This window comes from Nycticebus coucang, chromosome 1, assembly GCF_027406575.1.
Source record: "Nycticebus coucang isolate mNycCou1 chromosome 1, mNycCou1.pri, whole genome shotgun sequence".
Classification (NCBI taxonomy): domain Eukaryota; kingdom Metazoa; phylum Chordata; class Mammalia; order Primates; family Lorisidae; genus Nycticebus; species Nycticebus coucang.
The window spans coordinates 41564784-41588812 of NC_069780.1; positions in this window are offsets into that span (position 1 = coordinate 41564784).

Sequence of the window (24029 nt, forward strand, 5' to 3'; positions counted from 1 at the left end):
GCAGGTGCACTCATCCCCTAGTTGCCACCAACATTGACTAGTAATAGTTCACAGCTGACTCCTTCTCTGGACAACTGCTCTCAGCTAATGCCAACTCATCCATCAATCTATGAATGATCCTCCCACTTCCAGCAGGTCTTAGCTGATGATTGCTTGACACAGAATAGTGCCACAAAAGAGGAACGAACTCTGAGTCCTAATTTTCGCTCTAGAACTTTTCTGTGGAATTAGACTGAAATTAGTCTCTGCTGAGATCACACACTTGTTTAGTTTTTACTCCTTACCTTTTCTTGCATCCCGCACTCTTCTTCTGAGGTACCCCCTTCCAGTAAATCACCTCAACTTGCCTGTTCCCTGCTTCCTCTCTGCTTCCAGGAAACCCAATCTAAGAGAGGTGGTGAGTTGAGGGTGTTTCATGTACTGATAGGAAATACGTGTTTGTTCTTCATTCTGTCATAATATTTTATTTATTCTTTCTGGTTTATAGCCTTTTGTTTTTGTACGTTTTACTACATAGGCTGCTTGCTTTACTTTGATGTGTGTTTGTTCTGATAACCTGAAAGGATGTATTTTTTATTGTGGTGGACAGCCATCATAGATTTTTACACTTAATCATCTATTTTGTTAAATAGGATCAATAAGCAGTATCAAAATTTATTTCCTCTTCCCCATCTCTTTTCAATTTTCTTCTCCCACAGTCATCATTTTTTAATTTTATGAATAATCCTACAGTTAATTATACTTAATTGAGTTCTAATTTATATCTTCTGGTTGGCTTCAATTTTTCCTCTTATAGCTTCTTCATGAAATGCATGAAAACTAAATTTCTTGAGTTTCTATATATTAAATTGTTCTTTTCTTATCTTTGTATTCCCATGAATGTCTGAATATAAAATTAGGAAATAGTGTATTTTTATATTCTACCATTATTCTTCCATGTTCTTCTTACATGGAAGAACTTGTAGGCCTTATTCTATCTTTTAAGACAAAATGTTGTTCTGAAGAAGTCTGACACCAGCCTGATTTTGTTTACTATTAGAGACTTGATCTTTTTTTTTTGGTCTGGTTGCAAAAGGATCCTTCCTTTCTTTTTTAAGCTAACCATCATTCTAGATTATGATGGAATTTTTTTTTTTCACTTTTTTCTCAATATGTTTTGTAATCCTAAAGCTTCAACTCTTGTTTTATTTCTGGAATATTTTTCTTGTGTATATGCACACATACACATATGCACACACAAGCACAAGTATTTCTTCTATTTCAACCCTTGCTATTTGAACTCTGTGTGATTTTGTGATTTACAGTAAGATATATACTTATAGATAGACATGTAAATGTTTCATCTGTATCCAGTTTCATGACATAGAGCTCTAAAAACCATTGGCATCTCTGAAGTGTTAACAGTGTCTCGTCGCTTCAGATGGGGATTGAACACCTGGAAAGTCTAAGGCATAGTGAGAGGGCTGGGACTTCCAACCCCACCCATCAATCTCTGGGGGAAAGAGCTAAAGGTTAAGTCAATCACAAAGGCCAGTGATTCAATCAATTGTGTCCATATAATGAAGCTCTCAAAAAACGTAAAAGAACTGTGTTCAGAGAACTTCTGGATAGCTGATAACATGGATGTTTCTGGAGGGGGAGCACCTGTTGAGAGGGTGTGGAAGCTCTGTATCCCTTCCTCCACACTTCAACCTATGTATCTCCTCCATCTGGCTGTTCCTTTGTACTATCCTTTATAATAAATTGGTAAAGTAAGTAAAATGCTTCCCTATGTTCTTAGAGCCACTCTAGTAAATTAGTCAAGCCTGAGTAGAGGGTTGTGGGAATCTCATGTGTAACTTTTTGGTCAGAGGCACAGGCCATAACCTGTTTTCGTGAGTGATGTGTGAAATGGGAGCAATCTTCCAGTACTGAGACCTCAACCTGTGGGATCTGATGCTATCTCCTGGTAAATAGTGTCAGAATTGAATTGAATTAGACATTCAGCTGGTGTCCACTAAAGAATCATCAGCAGAATGTGCTGCTGAATTGATTACTGGTAGGGAGAACACACACACACACACACACACACACACACACACACTCTTAGATGGTCACAGGTGAAGTGTTCTGTGTTGTACTAAGACAAAGTATATTAGAAGAAACAAACTGGGAAGTCTTTTTCTATTTATTCAGGAACTGAATACTTTCAGATATCAATAATTATGTAAACATACCTTCTCATATAAAATTATTTTGTTAGTTATTTTATTGTTAAATGTATTTATTCCAGGAATATTGAATTACTAATGTTAAATTTCTATTGTCTTTTGTATCTACCTTTTTATAATATGTGTATCTTAACTGTTTATGAGGCTGTTACTTTGCTCATATTTCTCAGTTCTAATCAAATGATTTTTATTTCCTTGTAGTGGTGATTCTTCCCACTCCATTTTGCGTCTGATATATGGGAAGTGGGTTCATTGTAGACTGATTACCAATTTGCTCAAGCCCAGTGAGACAGACACCCCTTATACACAAGTTACATTAAGTAAGTTTATTATTTACAGACAAGCAGCGAGAAACAACAGAAGCCTTGGATTCATTGTGAAGCAGCTCCCCAAATCTCAGGAAATCCACCAGGGGTGGTTAGAGCCTCATCTTCCACGTCCCACTAGCTGGTGGCACCTGAAAAGCAGCGCAGCCTGGGTTTATACTCTGAGGCATGTGACCTACTGGGCTAAAACACTGAAGGATATCCCACTTCTAGAGCAGGAGCTGGAACAGAGCCACGGCTGTTCTAAACTGTCCTTCCTTGTTTCAGGATGTTGCATTTCCTTCTCATCCTCTAGCTATTCTTAAGAACTACAAGCAGAAAATGACGGGAGATGGGTTGGCCAAAAACTGCTCCAATATGTGCCTTCATCTATGTGATTTTAGTATATTTTTCCTTCCCACTTCTTTCCAAGCACCTACAGCATATATTTCATCTCCTTCTGCTATCAAAACATCTTTTCCCTTAACTCCTTTTTCTGTGCTTTGAGCTCTTATTTTGAAATAAAAAATTATTTCTTAATTTATTTCTTCTTACTTATTTTGGATTTATTTTTCTCATTCATGTGACTTTTTTTTTTGAGACAGAGTCTCAAGCTGTCGCCCTGGGTAGAGTGCCGTGGCATCACAGCTCACAGCAATCTCAAACTCTTGGGCTCAAGCAATTCTCTTGCCTTAGCCTCCCAGGTAGCTGAGACTTTAGACACCCACGACAACACATGGCTATATTTTTTGTTGTTGTTGCAGTTGTCATTGGACAGGGCCAGCCTCAGTGTAGGAGGTTGGCGCCCTGCCGACTGAACTATGGGTGCCCCTCTCATCTGACTTTTTTATTGTCTGATTCTTAAGTCACTGATGTTAGACCTTTTAAAAAGATATACATGTAACCTGCAAATATCTTCTCTCATTCTGTGGGCTGTTTGCTTGCTTTACTTACTGTGTTCTTGGCTGTGAAGAAGCTTTTTAGTTTGATCAAGTCCCAATAGTGTATTTTTGAAGCTGCTTCAGTTGCCCTGGGGGTCCTTCTCATAAAAAACTCGCCCAACCCAACTTCTTCAAGGGTTTTCCCTGCACTCTCTTCTAGTATTTTTATAGTTTCATGTCTTAAGTTTAAATCTTTAATCCAGTAAGAGTCTATCTTGGTTAATGGTGAAAGGTGTGGGTCCAGTTTCAGTCTTCTACAGGTTGCCAGCCAGTTCACTCAGCACCATTTGTTAAATAGGGAATCTTTTCCTCACTGAATGTTTTTAATTGGCCAGTCAAAGATTAAATAATGGTAAGTAGCTGGATTCATCTCTTGGTTCTGTATTCTGTTCCAGACATCTACTTCTCTGTTTTTGTGCCAATACCATGCTGTTTTGATCACTATAGATTTGTAGTATAGTCTGAGGTCTGGTAGAGTAATTCCTCCTGTTTTGTTTTTATTTTTGAGTAATGTCTTGGCTATTTGAGGTTTGTTCTGATTCTATATAAAATGAAGTATTGTTTTTTCAAGATCTTTAAAGTATGACAGTGGAACTTTAATAGGGATTGCGTTGAAGTTATATATTGCTTTGGGTAGTATGGACATTTTAACAATGTTGATTCTTCCCAGCTATCAATCCACGAATGGATTAATAAATTGTGGTATATGTACACCATGGAATACTATGCAGCCTTGAAGAAAGATGGTGACTTTACCTCTTTCATGTTTACATGGATGGAACTGGAACATATTCTTCTCAGTAAAGTATCTCAAGAATGGAAGAAAAAGTATCCAATGTACTCACCCCTACTATGAAACTAATTTAGGACCTTCACATGAAAGCTATAACCCAGTTACAACCTAAGAATAGGGGGAAGGGGGAAAGGGTGGGGAGGGAGGGGGGAGAAGGGTAGAGGGAGGGGCATTGAAAGGATCACACCTGTGGTGCATCTTACAAGGGTATATGTGAGGCTTGGTAAATGTGGAATGTAAATGTCTTAGCAAAGTAACTAAGAAAATGCCAGGAGGGCTATGTCAACTAATGTGATGAAAATGTGTCAAATGGTCTATGAACCAAGTGTATGGTGCCCCATGATCATATTGATGTACATAGCTATGATTTAATAAAAAAAAAAGAAAAATTATTGTACCCTCAATGAATCCCCAACAATAAAAATAAATAAATAAATAAAAAGATATGCATGTAAAGTATTGATTTTTTCTGTAAGTACTGCTTCAGCCATATTCCAGAAATTTCATTGGGTTGTATTATTATCATTCAGTGTATAATATTTTTGTTTTCCATTGTGATTTTTGCAGGGATCCTGCCCTAGGGGCAGGGTCCTTTAAGACCTATGGAACTGGCAGTGATTGACTGAAGAAACGTTAAGTTAGAAGCAGCAAGAGATAAAGAGAGGACACTCAGAATAGAGTTTTCTTTTTTTTTTTTTTTTTGTGGTTTTTGGCCGGGGCTAGGTTTGAACCCGCCACCTCTGGCATATGGGACCGGCGCCCTACTCCTTGAGCCACAGGCGCCACCGCAGAATAGAGTTTTCAAAGGTGGGAAACACAGGGGGCCATCGCTCGCTTGTGGAGTTCCTGCTTCAGGGTGTCATCGCTAGCTTGTGGGGTTCCCACAATGGCCCTGTGTACTTGTTCTACTCAGCTTTTATTGAAGGCTGTTTGCTCATTTAGCCCAGAGGGTAAGCCGAGGAAGGGAACAAAAACATCTGTTTTTCTTACTCAGTTTCTCTGAGTAAGCATGTTAGTTTTCATTCTAACTATAATCCTTAACTTTAAGGGTTGAGAAATCCAAAACCTGAGCCTTGTGTGTGGGCAGCCTCCTGTCTGTGGTCACACACATTCCCTGGGAGAGGTTAATCCCCACTAGTTCACTGTGGAGCAGATGTCTGGACGTCTTCAGGCTCCTCTGAAGAATCAGTGGAACAAGAGAATTTTCCTTTGCTCTCCACCTAGTGGCATCTTCCTCTGTGATAAGCAGATATAAGCCCTCCTGCCCATATTTCAGGGCTTGAGCTATTCCCTTGATTTCTGCCCTGGCCAAATACAAATCCCCACATTGGGTGTTTACTTTGACTATTGACTAAGAAGGGGACAGCCTAGGTAATGTTTCCCCCTCAGGCCTTGCCTTGTCTTCTGCAGAGTGTTTACAGACCCATCAGGGGTATTTGCAAGCTGTATCCCTTTACAAGCCAGGCTTCTAGAAAGTGCAGGAACTGCTCAGATAAGGAATTTAGCAGCTGGCTTAAAAGTAAACTAGCTAAACTGTTTTTATTCCACCTTGCCCAGTTAATTTCTGTTTTTCTCTTTTTCTAGGAATGTTTACTCTTGCGAAGAATGGGGCCTTTTGTTTCCATTCTACCTGCAATTTCTTTTCTGCCTTCTGGATTATTTAGAAGCATATTGCATAGTTCCAAAACATTTGGAAAGTTTTTGGATACCTGCTATTATTCTCTAATTTAATTTCTCTAATTTAATATTCTCTATATGTTTCAATTCTTTTCAATTTATTGAGTCTTTTTAACAAACCATTATATATGGTCCATCTGGGTGAATCTACCATGCATACTTGGAACAAGTTTATTTATTTATTTATTTATTTTGAGACAGAGTTTTACTTTGTCACCCTCAGTAGAGTGCCATGGCATCACAGCTCACAGCAACCTGAAACACTTGGGGTCAAGCGATTCTCTTGCCTCAGCCTCCCAAGTAGCTGGTCATACAGGTGCCCACTTTGACACATGGCTATTTTTAGAGACAAGGTCTCACTCTGGCTCAGGCTGATCTTGAACCTGTGAGCTCAGGCAATCCACTGGCCTTGGCCTCCCAGAGTGCTAGGATTATAGGCATGAGCCACCATGCCTGGCTGAAACAAGTTTTTTGTAGTTGTGGGATATAGTGTTCTATAATGAAGTAGATTATGGTACATAGAATGAAATCCCCCAAATAGGTAAACATATTAATCCCCAGGACCCATGAATATATTACCTTATGCTTCCTAATGGAAATTGCTGGTGTGATTAAGTTAATAATTTTGAAATGAAATTATCCTGGATTATCTCCTTGGGTCCAGTGGAATCATAAAGTTGATTATAAGAAGGTGGAAAATAAGATTAGAGGGAGGAAAAAAAGACAGTATGATAATAAAAACAGAAGAGTTTGGACATAATAAGCTGCTAGCTTTAAACACACATGGAAAGGCCAGTAGCCACGGAATGTAAGGGGCATCTAGACTTTGGAAAAGTTATGAAAATAGATTCTCCCCTAGAGCCTTCAGAGGAAGCATAGCTTTGCTAACTCTTTTATTTGTATTTCGGACCTCCTAAACTGTCAGACAACACATTCTGTTGTTTTAAACCATTAAATTTTAGGTGATTTGCTACAGAAGCAATAGGAAATTAATATATTGGTCAAAGTGATTGACACGGTTCAGTTCTCAACCTGTGGGTCACAACCCCCCCTTTTGGGGAGGGGGTCGCAACCCCTTTTTAACGTGAAAATACATTGCGGCATTAGGAAGGTTGAGAACCACTGGTTTAGATCATCTGTTTTACTATATTTTTGATAAAAATATTCCTTCAGTTCCTTTATCCCTTCAGTTGCTCAGGAGTGTTAAGATCTAATTGTGGTTATAGAATTATCTTTTTGTTCCTTTAATTCTGACAACTGGTGCTTTGTGTAGTGAAGCATTCAGTGCATAAACAATTACAGGTGGATTTCTACTACAAACTCTCTTAAGCAGCATCTCACATTTCAACTTAATTTTGGTGTGCATAACCTCGGGTCTTTTCCATCTATGCATATTTCTGAGGTTATCCAGATAATTATACAGCATTTATAAATAGAATTTGGGGCTTCCATTCTCTGATTCTCTTCTTTTCAAGATTCTACCTAATTTTCAACACCTATGGTTACTCTGAACACTGTCCTCTGTTTTTCACTTTGTACAAAAGTTTTAATTACCCACCCAGTAGTGCTATCTTCTCCCTGGCCTCAGTGAAAATTTCTAGAGAATGGGTTCTTGGACTCTGTTTTTCATTTTTTGTAAGCATTGTGAACATTGACTCCCCTCCAGAATCTGGTTATTAATGTAACTTAATCACAAGAGTGTATTTCATCATTTTTGTAGGTCTCGGGCACCTGGGAAAAGATTTTATAATATGCATATAGTATCAGGGGGAAATATTGGGAAATGTCAAAATTCTACCTACCTAAAGAGTAAAGCCAACTTGCAAATCTTACTTTACAAACACCACTCCATTATCAAGAACAAGTCCCAAGCTTTATTTCCTTTTCTCTCTCATGATACTAAGCTCTAACATAAGATGACCTTTAGATGTCTCTGCTCTTTGGGAACAATATTCTGTGATTATTCTATTCATTTCTTAGCTATTTACCATTTGGGGGGTCACGTTATTATTTTTCTTTTAAGTTATTTTCTGCTATTTTTGCTTATCTCCTCTGGCTTTTTTCCAACCACACGTCACTGCCTCTGTCTGCTTTATTGCCTTTTTCTTGTGTTTTCTTCCCTCGTGAGTAACGTTTATGTATCATGATACTTACTATAAAGGAAATGTATGTGTTTGGTGTTTTGCAGAACCAAATTGAGTTTGTTTCATAAAACTGCAAATATATAGTTGGTCTCATGGATTTCTAAGTTTTTTGAGAAAATATCACTAAAATCTAACGGAAGATACTCTAAAGCATTTTTCACAATTTCCATAATTATTCTTGATCAGAGAAAGTGGCATACAATTTACGCTGTTCTTCTGAGGAATGTTTTTGAAAGAACTTAGCACACTGTAGCTTTCATGTAGCTCTGGGGGTGTTCACAATGCTGTATTATTGCTCAGGAATCAGCTCTGTGGTACCGAAGAATACAGGATACAAATCTCCTTTACGACTATTTGCTTGTATGTTCGAAGTGTTTAAAGATATTGTTTCAAGCTAATTCCAGAAACCTTGGAAAGTTATAAAAACTGAGTCAGTTACAGGGCTCTGTTTCCAGGAAGTAATATCAGATTCAAAATACTTCTTTGATTTTAACATACAAATTCTTATACCACACCTACTAAGATATTTGATAAAGGAAAAAAAAAAAAACAGTGTAGTACAGGAGTATAAATCCTGGCTTTCATAGCTATGAACATTCTTTCAATAGCGACAAAGACTATTTCCTTCACGAAAACTTTAGGCTGCTTTGAGTACTCTGCTTGAGTCCCTTGGGCTTCCCTTTAGTTGTCTAGAATCCAGTTTAAGAAAGAATTCTGCTAAGTCTGTTTAGTGAAAATCCACCACCCTTGAAATCTTATTAACCTGGCCTGCCTTCTGCAATAATTTTACCAAGTCAATTTAGTCAATACTCTCTTACCTTTAATGTTTCCTCTTGGTAATTTTCTGACCCTTGTGCTACACCAAGCTTATAAATCACCACTTAACCCTACTAGAGTCAGAGTTGTGTCCACTCTTTCTCTCCCACAAAAAGACCCTTTTCAGTGGTCTGTATACCCCTCATCATGACTATTCTTAAATAAAATCTGCCTTGCCATCTTTAACAACTGTTATGACAATTTTTTTTAAGAGTGCATTCATAGATGTTTATCATTTTTGAATTGGTAATGACAGTGTTTCAGATGAGAAAGCTGTGAAGCAGTCATTCTGGTTGTAGTGACAGAATTAAGCAATCTGACGGGGTCTTCACCCAGTTCAGCCTCTTTCCACTATTCCTCAAAATACCTAGGTAGTTATACATAAATCATTTTTATAAACTGAATCACTAAATAGGACTGCCCTTTAAACTATCTCATTGTAAAATTCAGAATATTCTCCAATTCGTAATTAGATTTGGCAAAAGAAGAATGCATAATAAATCTACCTTCTGCCATTACTACTGAGATATTTCAATTTGAAAATCGCTGTGAGCAAAAGTCAAGATGTGTACACTCCTTTTGTCTTCTGCTTTTACTAAAGGTCTTTCTCTAGTACTAGGCGCGCTCCCTGCCAAGTCAGCCTTTCTTCAAAGCCTTGGTTGATCTATATTCTCTTGTAGCCAGGGACAGTGGCTCACACCTATAATCCTAGCACTCTGGGAGGCTGAGGCAAGTGGATTGTTTGAGTATGGAGTTCAAGACCAGCCTGAGCAATAGCAAGACCTCGTGTCTTCTAAAATTAGAAAAACTAGCTGGACATAGTGGTAGTCCCAGCTATTTGGGAGGCTGAGGCAAGAGGATCTCTTGAGCCCAGGAGTCTGAAGTTGCTGTAAGTTATGGCACCACAGCACTCTAACTCTACCCAGGGCAACAGAGGGAAACTGTCTTAAAAAACAAACAAACAAACCAAAAAAACCCTATATTTTCTCTGGCATGGCACTTAGACAAGTGACATTTAGTGGAATTTTAAGAGCGCTCAGCTGAGGTCACTTAAATTACAACTTTTTCTTTTCTTTTCTTTTTTTTTTTGCAGTTTTTGGCCACGGCTGGGTTTGAACCCTCCAACTCTGGTATATGGGGCTGGCGCCCTACTCCTTCAGCCACAGGCACCTCCCTAAATTACAACTTTTTAATGAGGCTAGTGAGGTAGAGAATTAGAAAAATTGGTCGTTAACTGTGACTTTACTAAGGAATTGCCTGAATTTTCTTTTTGTTTTTTTTTTTGTTTGTTTTTTGTGGTTTTTGGCCGGGGCTGGGTTTGAACCCGCCACCTCCGGCATATGGGACCAGGGCCCTACTCCTTGAGCCACAGGCGCTGCCCAAGGAATTGCCTAAATTTTTAAACATATTTCCTTTATTTATCTGGGAAATAAATCCTGGACTAACTTTGATAAATCTATAAAGTAGTGGCAAAATATCTAAGAAATATATAAAATGCTTGAATATATTTAAACTTTTTTATATCTTTATAGATAGAGATTTGTATTTTTTTCCCCAGTAGGAAAAATGCCTAAGTTACTAATCACTTAGGACGTGTGTTGAATGAAAATGATTTATACGACTGAAGTTGAAAGACTTTATCTGTAAAATTTAAAGGGTGAAATGTCTTGGGTAATGACAGGTGTATGGACTTCAAATAGTTGTATACATTTCTGCTTGGCTCCTTACTAGCTCTACACGTCCTCGGGTAATTTAAGGAATACAGCAGCATCTCAGGTTACAAAATCAACATTCATAAATTGGTAGCCTTTATATATACCAACAATAGTCAAGGTGAAAAAACAGTTAAGGACTCTATTCCATTCACAGTAGTGCCAAAGAAGATGAAATATTTGGGAGTTTATCTAATAAAGGATATGAAAGATCTCTATAAAGAGAACTATGAAACTCTAAGAAAAGAAATAGCCGAAAATATTAACAAATGGAAAAACATATCATGCTCATGGCTGGGAAGAATCAACATTGTTAAAATGTCCATACTACCCAAAGCAATATACAATTTTAATGCAATCCCTATTAAAGTTTCACTGTCATACTTTAAAAATCTTGAAAAAATAATACTTCATTTTATATGGAATCAGAAAAAAACTCGAATAGCCAAGACATTACTCAGAAATAAAAACAAAGCAGGAGGAATCATGCTACCAGACCTGAGACTATACTATAAATTGATAGTGATCAAAACAGCATGGTACTGCCACAAAAACAGAGAAATAGATGTCTGGAACAGAATAGAGAACCAAGAGATGAATCCCACTACTTACCATTATTTGTTCTTTGACAAGCCAATTAAAAACATTCAGTGGGGGCAGTGCCTGTGGCTCAGTGAGTAGGGCGCCGGCCCCATATGCCGAGGGTGGGGGGTTCAAACCCAGCCCTGGCCAAACCGCAACCAAAAAAATAGCCGGGTGTTGTGGCAGGTGCCTGTAGTCCCAGCTGCTTGGGAGGCTGAGGCAAGAGAATCGCGTAAGCCCAAGAGTTAGAGGTTGCTGTGAGCCGTGTGACGCCACGGCACTCTACCCGGGGGTGGTACAGTGAGACTCTGTCTCTACCAAAAAATAAATAAATAAATAAATAAGTAAATAAAAACATTCAGTGGGGAAAAGATTCCCTATTTAACAAATGGTGCTGGGTGAACTGGCTGGCAACCTGTAGAAGACTGAAACTGGACCCACACCTTTTACCATTAACTAAGATAGACTCTCACTGCATTAAAGATTTAAACTTAAGGCATAAAACTACATAAATACTAGAAGAGAGTGCAGGGAAAAGCCTTGAAGAAATCAGTCTGGGCTAGTATTTTATGAGGAGGACCCCCAGGGCAATTGAAGCAGCTTCAAACATACACTACTGGGACCTCATCAAACTAAAAAGCTTCTGCACAGGCAAGAACACAGTAAGTAAAGCAAGCAAACAGCCATCAGAATGGGAGAAGATATTTGCAGGTTATGTCTCTGACAAAGTTTTAATAACAGAATTCACAGAGAACTCAAACGTATAAGCATGAAAAGAACACGTGATCCCATTGCAGGCTGGGCAAGGGATTTGAAGAGAAACTTCTGTGAAGAACACAGGTGCATGACCTACGGACATATGAAAAAATGCTCATCATCTTTAATCATCAGAGAAATGCAAATCAAAACTACTTCGAGATATCATCTAACTCCAGTAAGATTAGCCCATATCACAAAATCCCAAGACCCAGAGATGTTGGCGTGGATGTGGAGAAAAGGGTACACTTCTACACTGTTGGTGGGAATGCAAATTAATATGTTCCTTTTGGAAAGATGTTGGGAGAACACTTAGAGATCTAAAAATAGATCTACCATTCAATCCTATAATTCCTCTACTAGGTATATACCCAGAAGACCAAAAATCACATTATAACAAAGATATTTATACCAGAATGTTTACTGCAGCCCAATCCATAATTGCTAAGTCATGGAAAAAGCCCAAGTGCCCATCAATCCATGAATGGATTAAAAAATTGTGGTATATGTACACCATGGAATATTATGCAGCCTCAAAGAAAGATGGAGACTTTACCTCTTTCATGTTTACATGGATGGAGCTGGAACATATTCTTCTTAGTAAAGTATCTCAAGTATGGAAGAAAAAGTATCCAATGTACTCAGCCCTACTATGAAACTAATTTATGGCTTTCACATGAAAGCTATAACCCAGTTATAACCTAAGAATAGGGGGAAGGGGGAGAGGGAGGGAGGGAGGGGAGAGGATGGGTGAAGGGAGGGTGATTGGTGGGATTACACCTGCAGTGCATCATACAAGGGTATATGTGAAACTTAGTAAATGTAGAATATAATTGTCTTAACACACACACACACAAAAATTACTCTACGTTTGCAGTTTTCTTAAAAATAAAAAGGTAGTCTGGGCATGATGGTTCATGTTGTAATCCTAGTACTCCGGAAGGAGGTGGGTGGATTGCTTGAACTCAGGAGGTTGAGAACAGCGAGACCCCATCTCTATTTAAAATAGAAAAACTAGCCATACGCTGTGTCAAGCACCTATAGTCCCAGATACTCAAGAGGCTGAGGCAAGGGAATCACCTGAGCCCAAGAGTTTGAGGTTGGTGAGATGGGTAGAAAGAGGGAAGGCATTTGGTGGGATCTCGCCTAATGTGCACCATGCAAGGATATGTTTCAAAACAACTAATGTAGAACCTTTCTGGAAGGAAGTATGGAGAAACCTCAAAGCACTCAAGCTAGACCTCCCATTTGATCCTGCAATCCCATTACTGGGCATCTACCCAGAAGGAAAAAAATCCTTTTATCATAAGGAACTTGTACTAGACTGTTTATTGCAGCTCAATTTACAATCGCTAAAATGTGGAAACAGCCTAAATGCCCACCGACCCAGGAATGGATTAACAAGCTGTGGTATATGTATACCATGGAATACGATTCAGCTATTAAAAAAAATGGAGACTTTACATCCTTTGTATTAACCTGGATGGAAGTGGAAGACATTATTCTCAGTAAAGCATCACAAGAATGGAGAAGCATGAATCCTATGTACTCAATTTTGATATGAGGACAATTAATGACAATTAAGGTTATGGGGGGGGAGGAAAAGCAGAAAGAGGGACGGAGGGAGGGGGGTGGGGCTTTGGTGTGTGTCACACTTTATGGGGGCAAGACATGATTGCAAGAGGGACTTTACCTAACAATTGCAATCAATGTAACCTGGCTTATTGTACCCTCAATGAATCCCCAAAAATAAAAAAAAGAGTAATTTTGAATGTCTCACCACAAAAAATAAATGAGGTGATGGCTATGTTAATTAGTTTGATTTAAGCATTCCACATTATATATAAAATCATCACATTATATACCACAAATATATACAGTTATGATTTTAATTAAAAATTAATTTTAAAAAGGGCGGAGCCTGTGGCTCAGTCGGTGGGGCGCCGGCCCCATATACCGAGGGTGGCGGGTTCAGGCCCGGCCCCGGCCAAACTGCAACCAAAAAATAGCCGGGCGTTGTGGAGGGCGCCTGTAGTCCCAGCTACTTGGGAGGCTGAGGCAAGAGAATCGCTTAAGCCCAGGAGTTGGAGGTTGCTGTGAGCTGTGTGAGGCCACGGCACTCTACAGAGGGCCATAAAGTGAGACTCTGTCTCTACAAAAAAAAAAAAAAAATTAATTTTAAGAAAAGAGTTTGAGGTTGCTGTGATGCCAGGGCACTCTACCCAGGGTGACAAAGTGAGGCTCTGTCTCAAAATAAATAAATAAATAAAATGGTATACTTATATATAGTTGTCTAACTTGGTTATATTAAATAAGAGCAATATATATGATACTTGAATATAGATTTTTTTTTAAATGGGTATTTTTTATTAACAAAGTTCCATTGTAGGTCTCATTGGTTCCAATTTGTTGATGTAATTTATAGATTACTGGCTCTAGGAATTTGAATTACATAAAAGCTATTTTTCATTCTTTTCTAGATTAAAACATTATTCATTTTTCAACAATAATGGTCATCACTATAATTTGGATTATAGTAGTCTTCACTATAATTCTATAGGTGAATTATACCTTCTACCTACCAGAAATAACTGGGAGGATGCACATGTATGAACATAGTTTTACATTCCCTTAATAGTGTTATCTGTATTTACCTAGTTTTCAAATTAAGATTTTATTACCATTATCAAAAATTAATTTCTATTTTTTATCCTTTTTAATCTCTAAGCAATATCTTACATATAAAAAAAGAAAATATTTAAGGAATAATTGCATTGAGGTCAATCACAGATACCTGACAAAGGAAAAATGACCAATTATTAGCCTTTTTAGTATAAACAGGTATGTGCCACAAAAGGAGAGGTCTTTTGCTTAGAGCTTAGGAATTAAACTGACAAAATGAAAACTGCAATGATTTTAAATATTTGTTTAACAACATGTTAAAAAGCCCTAAAACTTTTTAAAAAATTTAATTGTATGGGGTGGCACCTGTGGCTCAGTCGGTAAGGTGCCAGCCCCATATACCGAGGGTGGCGGGTTCAAACCCGGCCTCGGCTGAATTGCAACCAAAAAATAGCTGGGCGTTGTGGTGGGCGCCTGTAGTCCCAGCTACTGGGGAGGCTGAGGCAAGAGAATCGCTTAAGCCCAGGAGTTGGAGGTTGCTGTGAGCTGTGTGATGCCATGGCCCTCTACCGAGGCCATAAAGTGAGACTCTGTCTCTACAAAAAAAAAAAAAAAAAAAAAAAAAATTAATTGTATGACTAGAAACCAAGATTAGAAATAGACATATTTAAATTTAGCAGTCTTAATCTTAGAAAAGAATTAGTTGAGTTGGTAAGTTAGCCTTGTGTTAAATGTTACAGGGAGATACAGAATAAATTTGGATTCCATGCCATAGCCTGATATAATCCAATTAAAGAAACAAATAAGACATGTCTGAGTAAATGCTAAAATACATGAAATTGGTTATATATAAATAAACATTAAATTCTTTTCTAGAAATTCTATAATTTAGGCATATAAAAAAGAGAATCTAAGGAAATTCAGTGAAGGAGTCGATGGAATCAGATTTTTCCATGGATGCCTCCAAGTTCTCAAACCTAGCATCCTGGTGGATAGTAATGCCTTTGAGACGAGATGGAGAAGAGATTTGGCTTTTTCAGCCTAACGTATGTGATGTTATATTGGAGATATTTTATCCTAAGAAGTAAACAGAGCAGAAGTAAATTGAGTGGGTTAAGTTAGATGAAAATTTCATACTCAAGGTTTAGGTCTGGTAATCATTATAAAATAAAAATAAATGGAATATAAACTTTTGAATGTAAATTTTTAAAATGAGAGTGATCCTGAACTTTTTCCCTTCCAGCATTTTACTTTTACAATTAAAACTTGTTCAAACTATGATGTTGTGTTGTCTTAGTCTTTTCCAGCCATTGTAGCATAATACATAGATGGGTGGCTTCAACAACAGATGCGTATTTCTCTCAGTTCTGAAGGCTGGGAAGACCAGGGTCAAAGTCACAACAGATTCAGTTCTCTAAAGCCTTCTTCCTGGCTTGCAGACAGCCACCTCCTCGCTGTCTTCTCACATGGCAGATGGAAAGGTCGAGTGTCTTCCTCTTGTAAGATTACAAATCTGTTAAAAGACAAACTTAGGCACATTAAAATTTTAGCAGGTTTATTTAAGCATTCAACAATTCATGAATCAGGCAGCACCAGAACATGGACCTTTTTAATGCTTCACTGAGGAGGAGTGGGGATAAGTCTTTTTTAAGGTTTTCATGAAAGCAAGACAAAGAAAATATATTTGAGGTTAGTTTGTAAATTTATGATTGGGTAAGCTTAAGTTTTGTTTTACTACTTAAACTGGATTAGGGCTTTGGTTTGCTTATATCGAAGGCACTGGAAATATGTCTACTAGTAGCCTCCTGGTTTTTTTTCAAATACACCCTATCACAGAAGCCCACCCTCATGACCTCATCTATACCTAAATACTTTGCAAACATCTCACCTCCAAATCCATCATATAGGGCTTAGGGCTTCAACCTACAGAATTGGGAGGGGATGCAAATTCAATCTCTAAAGGATGGTGGCCTCAGCATCTGTGCATAGTTATACAAGGATAAGGAAGATGCAAAGGTTTTTAAGATAATATATAATCAGTAAGCTTTGAGTCTAGAGATAATAGCTCAAACTTCTGAACTATAAATTGTAGATTCTATAAACCCTTATGTTAATGGAGATTCCATAATAATTCTCCCTATCAAATGATTACCTTTTCCTTTGAGGAAGTGAATACCTCAGGAGGCAAATGAAATAATTACTTAATACAAACTTGAGCTTACTCCATTAAATGCTGTAGACCAATGAGTCAGCAGGAGTAGATTCTCTAGTTTGCTGAAGGCAACTTCCCTAGCATCCCATATTCACCAGACTGAGTAAGAACTTAAATGATGCTCCACTGCTCAGTGGCCTGGAAGCCAGTGTCCTTAGTAGGACCTGGCTTAGCAGAAGGTCAGAGATATTGAGAAGTTCCAGCCCAAAGATGAAAGATTATTCTGAGTCAAGAGATGAAAGGAAAATGGAGTCCCAGTTAGATGGAATCAAAGTGACTTTTATTCCACCTAAGTGCAGGAGGGGTGAAATTCCTGAATGGGAAGAAACCCACACATGGGCTATGGTGAACGGGACTTTAAAGGGTCAGAGAGGTAGGGATTGGTCCATTCACTATTTCCTGGGAGGGACATGTACTCGAGTTTTCCTGGGTAGACTAGTTCTACCTGGACAGATCAGTAATCTGATTCTATCAGATGTATGGGGAGAATATATAAACCTTCCGAGTGAGGATAGACATACTGCAAATGTGTAACAGCTGGACCTAACCCTAATTCATTTATTTCTCTTATTGGATTAAGACAGTTTGATTTCAATAATTCCATTTAAATTTTGTAATCAGGGTAGAGAAAAGATTTTTAAAATTATATAAATATAAGAAGCTATAGCTTTAAAAAATGATTTCTCTGTTTCTATATAATTTGAATGGAAAAAAGAGTTTCTTCTACTGTGATGCACACAGTTCCTTAAAAATAATGGGGTATCTGTCAAACTGCAATTTTTTTTTCTTGGCTGGAATTTAGTGTAGGGTGTAATGCCCTTTTCTTCTCTGGCAAGGAAAATATATTGAAATCAATACTTTTTTCATTTGAACTTTGAGCTTGAAAAAAAGCATTAAAAAAAAAACTATTCTGGAGTATGATAAAACATCTGTAGTTAGACAGTTCAAATTTGGGAACATATATAATTTATGCTGTGGTAATAGTCACTATTTTCTAAGTCTTGCCATTTACTTAAGCAGAGTTATGAATGCTATCTACTGTGGGTGTCTGAAGAATGTACTATTAGATGCCAGATAACCTCATTTTGATTCCATTTAAATTATTCTTAGGATTATCCTAAATCAGAAGGAGAATAAAGATTTGTAAGGTTAAACTTAGAAATGCCTAACAATAATAATCTTGAGAAATTGAAGGGGGTCTCAGAAAAGCAAAAAGCTGCCCGTGTCTATTATTTGAAGGGACTCTCTGAATAGCATGAGCCACCTGAGGTAAACCGTTACAAATCAACAAACAAAGAATAGGGCCAGAAAAAATTAACATAAGAATGAACTTATTCAAAGGCAAAAAAAACAAGTGGGTGGGGACCACAGGGCAGGGGCACCAGTGTAGACCCGGACTGGGGGTTGTAAGAAGGTGGGTACTTTTTCTTCCATTCTTGAGACACTTTACTGAGAAGAATATGTTCCAGCTCCATCCATGTAAACATGAAAGAGGTAAGGTCTCCATCTTTCTTTAAGGCTGCATAGTATTCCATGTACCCAATGTACTCACCCTTATTATGAAACTAATGTAGGACCTTCACATGAAAGCTATAACCCAGTTACAACCTAAGAATAGGGAGAAGGGGGAAAGGGATGGGAGGGAGGGGGGAGGTAGGTGGAGGGAGGGGGATTAATGGGATTACACCTGCGGTGCATCTTACAAGGGTATATGTCAATCTCAGTAAATGTGGAATGTAAAGGTCTTAACAAAATAACTAAGAAAATGCCAGGAAGGCTATGTTAACTAGTGTGATGAAAATGTGTCAAACGGTCTATGAACCAAGTGTATGGTGCCCCATGATCATACTAACATACCCAGCTATGATTTAATAAAATAAAAATAATAAATAAAATAAAATAAAAAAGAAGGTGGGGAAGTCATTGTTCTTGCAGAGTGAATGATGCTTGCTATGTCTGAGACTGATTCCACAACAGATGTTGATCTTGTACCCAGGTCTTCTCTCAAGTGCCAACCAGGAACAGAGATGCTCCCCAGGAACACTGGCCTTGAAAGATTAACAGGAGGGGGAGAGGGGGCTGCTAGGACTAAGCAAACTAAGAAATAACACTCTAAAAAAAAGGTAGCTTTAGACATAAAAGAAGTAAAGATTTGAGCAGAGGGTGGTGAGGTGTTTTACCACCCCATACTGTTAAGCTTTGTCTTATCCTTTGTAGAGCTTTTTTACGTCTTTCAATAAACGGAATATTCTGATGTGGTGTGTACTCTTTATTTGTCCAGTGTGCTTGGAAGGGGTTTCCCAACTGAAAGCCTCAGGCTGGGATACTTTCTGGAGTGGCTTGAAGGACTTCCCTGGAAGGTATGTGTACAGACCCCCTGTGAGGGTGGCAAGCAGGCTTTGCTCTGGTTCTCTTTTCACAGGGACAGTCACCTGTCCTACTCTGTCTTTATGGCTCTGTGTTCATTACTGGTGTGTCCTTCTATTGTTTGACCACCCAAGAACCCACTGTTTAAAGCTCTACACACTTTTAAATTGCGTCTATATATATAGAGAGAATGGACATAAAGTTAATGTGCAATTTAAAATAGCTTAACATAATAAATTGCACATGAACTTTGTGTCCACCTTGTATACCTGCAAGCATATGAAGACATACTGCCCTATCTTGGCTATATGAGACATACAGGACATGGGATGAAGCCTGCAGAATATTTTTATTATTGGCCATGGACTGCTTCTGCCTCTGCATTTTCTAGGAAATAGTACTTAGGGAAAAGTCAACCTCAAAACTTTCATAATGATCCATATATTAATCATATGAATGGATGAAAGTATATGAAATTTAGTGATCTCTTGAGAAACCAAACATATATATACATATAATTCAGTTCACAAATTACTTGTGTCTAGTTTTATTTATATATATACACACACACCAGGTTGGCTTCCATTACTACAGGGCCTCATTTTATGGATTGTGCTCCTAAACCTTAGTAGTTATATGTTAATGGAAACTAGTGTAAATATGAATGTACTTACAACATAGTGCATTTTCTAAAAACATAAACAAAAAGAATCAGGTAGAAAATTGATCAGTTTATTAATAGCCATACAAATGACCACTTATTCCATCCATTTACGTACATATATAAGTACATACTAGTTGGTTATAAAAAGTTTAAATCAATAATCGTCTACATGTAACATTTTTTACATGGCATGCCTCTCACTTCATCTCCACAAACTAATCACTTCAATTCCTAAATTTAGTATTTATGATTTAGGTTATGAGTGATAACTAGTCTTTTCCTACTGCTCATAAAAACAAATCCCTCACAATCTATGCAATATCTCTCTTTCCAGGGGTGAATGAGGTCTGAGATTTTCACACCAACATTTATTCCATAGGTTCACATGTTTTAAAATTAATCTTCCTCAAGGGTGATTCATTCCAGTCATTTTAAATACAAATTTCACATTGTGTTGATGCTTAGCAAAGGGATTTCCTCCAAATAGAGTTTAAGTGCTATCTATAAGCACCAGAGATTTTCCCAGGAATATCTTTGTGAATTGAACTTCTGCAGCCAGAGACTAGATTTCAAATGCATGGGAAACAGATAAGAGAAAGGAAAGGCAAATAATTCTCTCTGACAAGCACTTAATTAGCATCTTAACGGGGTGTCTACACTCCTGAGAAGTTGTGCTGATGCATGCCCAGTCTTCAAAGGGCAAACAACTAGAGTTTCTTTTCTCTTTTATAAGATGCTTTAAGTTGTTTTTCTGTGGTGGAAACTGAATGCACAAGTAATATTTGCATAATATCCTGACAGATAAATCCTCTTTACTGCTCAAAAGGTACTGAGATCATTAGAAATAACTGTCAGAGTAAGTGGAGAATTAAGTGAAGTAAACTTATTGAGAAGGAGGTATTATTATGTTTTAGACCTATTACTTTCCTTGTCCTGCCATTTGTGCCTTATCCTAGATGAACAACAACTTTATAGAGAAAACTGCTGCAAAAAGTCATCTACAGTTCCCACCATCATATCTACCTACATACATTGTATGTCCTTAACTCCAAATTGTCTCCTGTTTCTATGAAAAAACTCCCCATGCATCTACCTTAAGGTCATTCATTCCTGACCTCTTATACAAGGTCATTGTTCAAGCAATTACCAGTTCTCTCTTGCGTCATTGATTTTTTTCGTTTCTAAAGAATCATGCCATCCACTACAAACATTGTTATTTCTCTCTTCTTAAAACAAAGAAAAAAAAAGTTCCCTTGTCAGTGGTGTTCACTATCCCACTTCCGACACCACTTGTCAGGGTCCAAGACTGGTCAGGTCTCAGGCCGGCTTAACTAGGTTCCGGATGCGGACCGTTAAGCTAACTTACTCAGGAACAATTTTTTCTTAGGTGCCTGAGGGCTATCTACTTCTGCAGGGGAGAGAGAGAGAGAGAGAGAGAGAGAGAGAGAGAGAGAGAGAGAGAGAGAGAGAGAGAGCAGTCTTAGAATAGATACATCTTAGTCTTTAGCAGAGCTAAAGATTACCAAGATTACCAACACTGTGCTGGCATTCTGCAGGCAGGAGAGGAGACAGAGTTAAAGTAAGTGGGACTGAGATAGAATGCGCATGCTCCCCACAGCCTTCTCCATAAGCCTAACATAAGGCTGATCTCATGCCTTTCAACACCACAGGTGTAGAGACTGCCAATTCACTAATGCTATCATCTCACGAGTTCTCTCATGCTTGTTAGGAGAGCTAAATCCCTCTCCACGCCCTTTTCACCAAGGTGTTCCATTCTTGAGCTATACAGGTATTTCTTATTATCTCTCATTCCTAGCCATATGCTATATGGGCTGCTACACTCCCCTAACAAAAATTAAAAATAAAAACAAGAACATTTTGTTTCCATTCTCTAGTACCGGCCCTGAGAGAGGATACCCATGAAAAGTTAGGTCTGAGAAGGTCTTCTCACAGAAGTCCCAAGTACACACCTACAAAGTCTTCTCTGTGGTGACTCAGCTCTTTGGAATTTGTAGATACATAACCTCCTGGGACCTGGAGACTAACACTGGCTTCTGCTTCTGTAAAAGCCCAGGCTTCTGTAAAAGCCTGAGCCTGCCTTCTCCAGCTGGATTCAAACTAACCAATGAGAAGAATACCCATGAACAAAGAGCCCTTGATGGAGATAAAGGGAAAAGAGCAAGTAGGGGAGCACAGCCACTTTTGGACTCTAGTCTGCTGTGGCTCTGCTGGCTGAAATAAAACCTTTCATCTTTTAAACACACATGTTTGGCTATTCTTTCTCTCCATCAGGCCTCATCTCCCTGCAATAGCACCATTTCTTTCTTAATAATTGGGCAAAAACTCCTTGAAAAAGTTCTCTACACTCCTTGTATCTCCAAATATTCCTCCTATTCTCTTTCAAATGTACTTCATTCAATTTTTTTGTCCCCACGGCTCCAGCAGAACCATTCTTATCAAGGTCATAGAATCCTCAATCCTATAATCATTTCTTAAAGCTCAACTTTCTTAACTTGTCAATAGCAATTTACCTAATGAGATTAATCACTCTTTCTCTTAACACTTGCTTCATTTGGCACCTTGGAAACCACATACACCTTGTTTTGCCTTCACAATTTGTTTTCTGGTTTTATGAACCAGAAAAACAAACACCTTTTTTCTCAGGTGTCTATTGTTCAGTCTTGGTTCAAAATACCATTGATACGCTGTTGTCTCTCAAATTAATATCTCTATCTTAAATTATCCCCTCCCCAAACTTCAAATCATCTGCCTACTTCACATCTCCATTTGAATGTTCAATAGGTATTTCAAATTTACTAGGACCACACTTGTTCCTAATATCATCCTAGAAAACTGATCCTCCTGCTGTTTTCCCATCAAAATTTATGGTACTTTATACCTTCAGTTGTAAGGGACAAAAGCTTGGTATTATCTTTGTTTTTTCTCAGTCCCTTTCTCTCCCCATCTAAGGCAAATTCTATTGACTCTACCATTAAAATGTCCATGAATCAAACACTTCTCATCATCCCTACCACCACCATGGTCTCACTACCCATTTCATGTTCATATTATTCCAATAATTTCCCAACTTCTTGCTTCTGCTTTTGACCCCCAGCTCACCTCAAATCCTTAAGTTTATTCTCATGAAAATGACCAGGAAACTCGTCAAAAATTACTTTGATTGTGTCATTCAAAAGCCATAAAGTCAATAATGGCTTGTCACCTCAGTTGGAATAATTGCCACAGTCTTTCACATGAGTATAAGACCCCAAGTAGCTCTCCCTCCTTCTATAACCTCTTGTCCTACTATTTTCCCTCTGTTCACTTTGTTTCAGCTTGTTCCCTTAAGCATTCTCCTGCAGCACAGCATTTGCTTCTGGCATTCCTGTGCCTATGAGGCTCTTTTCTGAAGTGCGTGTATGGTCAGCTCCCTTACTCCATTCAGTCTCTGCTCTGGAAACCTTGACTGGCTTGGCTATGCTTTTAATATTCCTCAACTCCATATCCTGAACTCCTTGACTGTTCTATGTTTCTCCATAGCATTTCCCATCATATTTATTTATTCATTTATTTTGACTGCCACTGGGCTCTGACCTCCAGGATAAAATGTAATTGATATCAGGAATTTTTCTACTATTTTCTGCAATGCCTGGCATATTGTAATCACTTCATTAAGCTTATTAAATAACAAATACTTATTAATCTTGTGCATATGATAAAGAGAACAGCAGCTTAGCTCATTAGCAGCACAATGTTCACAATCAAGTATGTCCCCTCCCTCATATTATCTAAATCTGAACCCTGGCGTTGTGATTTTGTCAAGGTCAGGCACCTGTCTGCATTTTTGGTTCTTTTACCCATCCCACTGAACATTTCTTTCCTTGGCAATTAAAAAATTAGGTATTGTTTTATAAATGAAAAGACCTGGATGTCTTACAGAGTGTTTGATAATGCATATCCTTGGCTAAGAATAACCACTAAGAGCAATTATATAATAGTAATTTTAATTACAATATTTGATGTTAAATCCCTCATGCTATAATTCAAAGCTGAAGCTGACATTAGCTTGGATTTAACTATGAAGTCCTTTTAGCCACCATCTCAGATACTTGTATGACCATTTAAGTTTCATCATCTTTAGGAAGCTTAGTAGAGTGACAATTACTCCTTTCATATTTGATTTAAATGTAAACTTTATTTGTAAAGCTGTATAAATTACAAAGCCAAA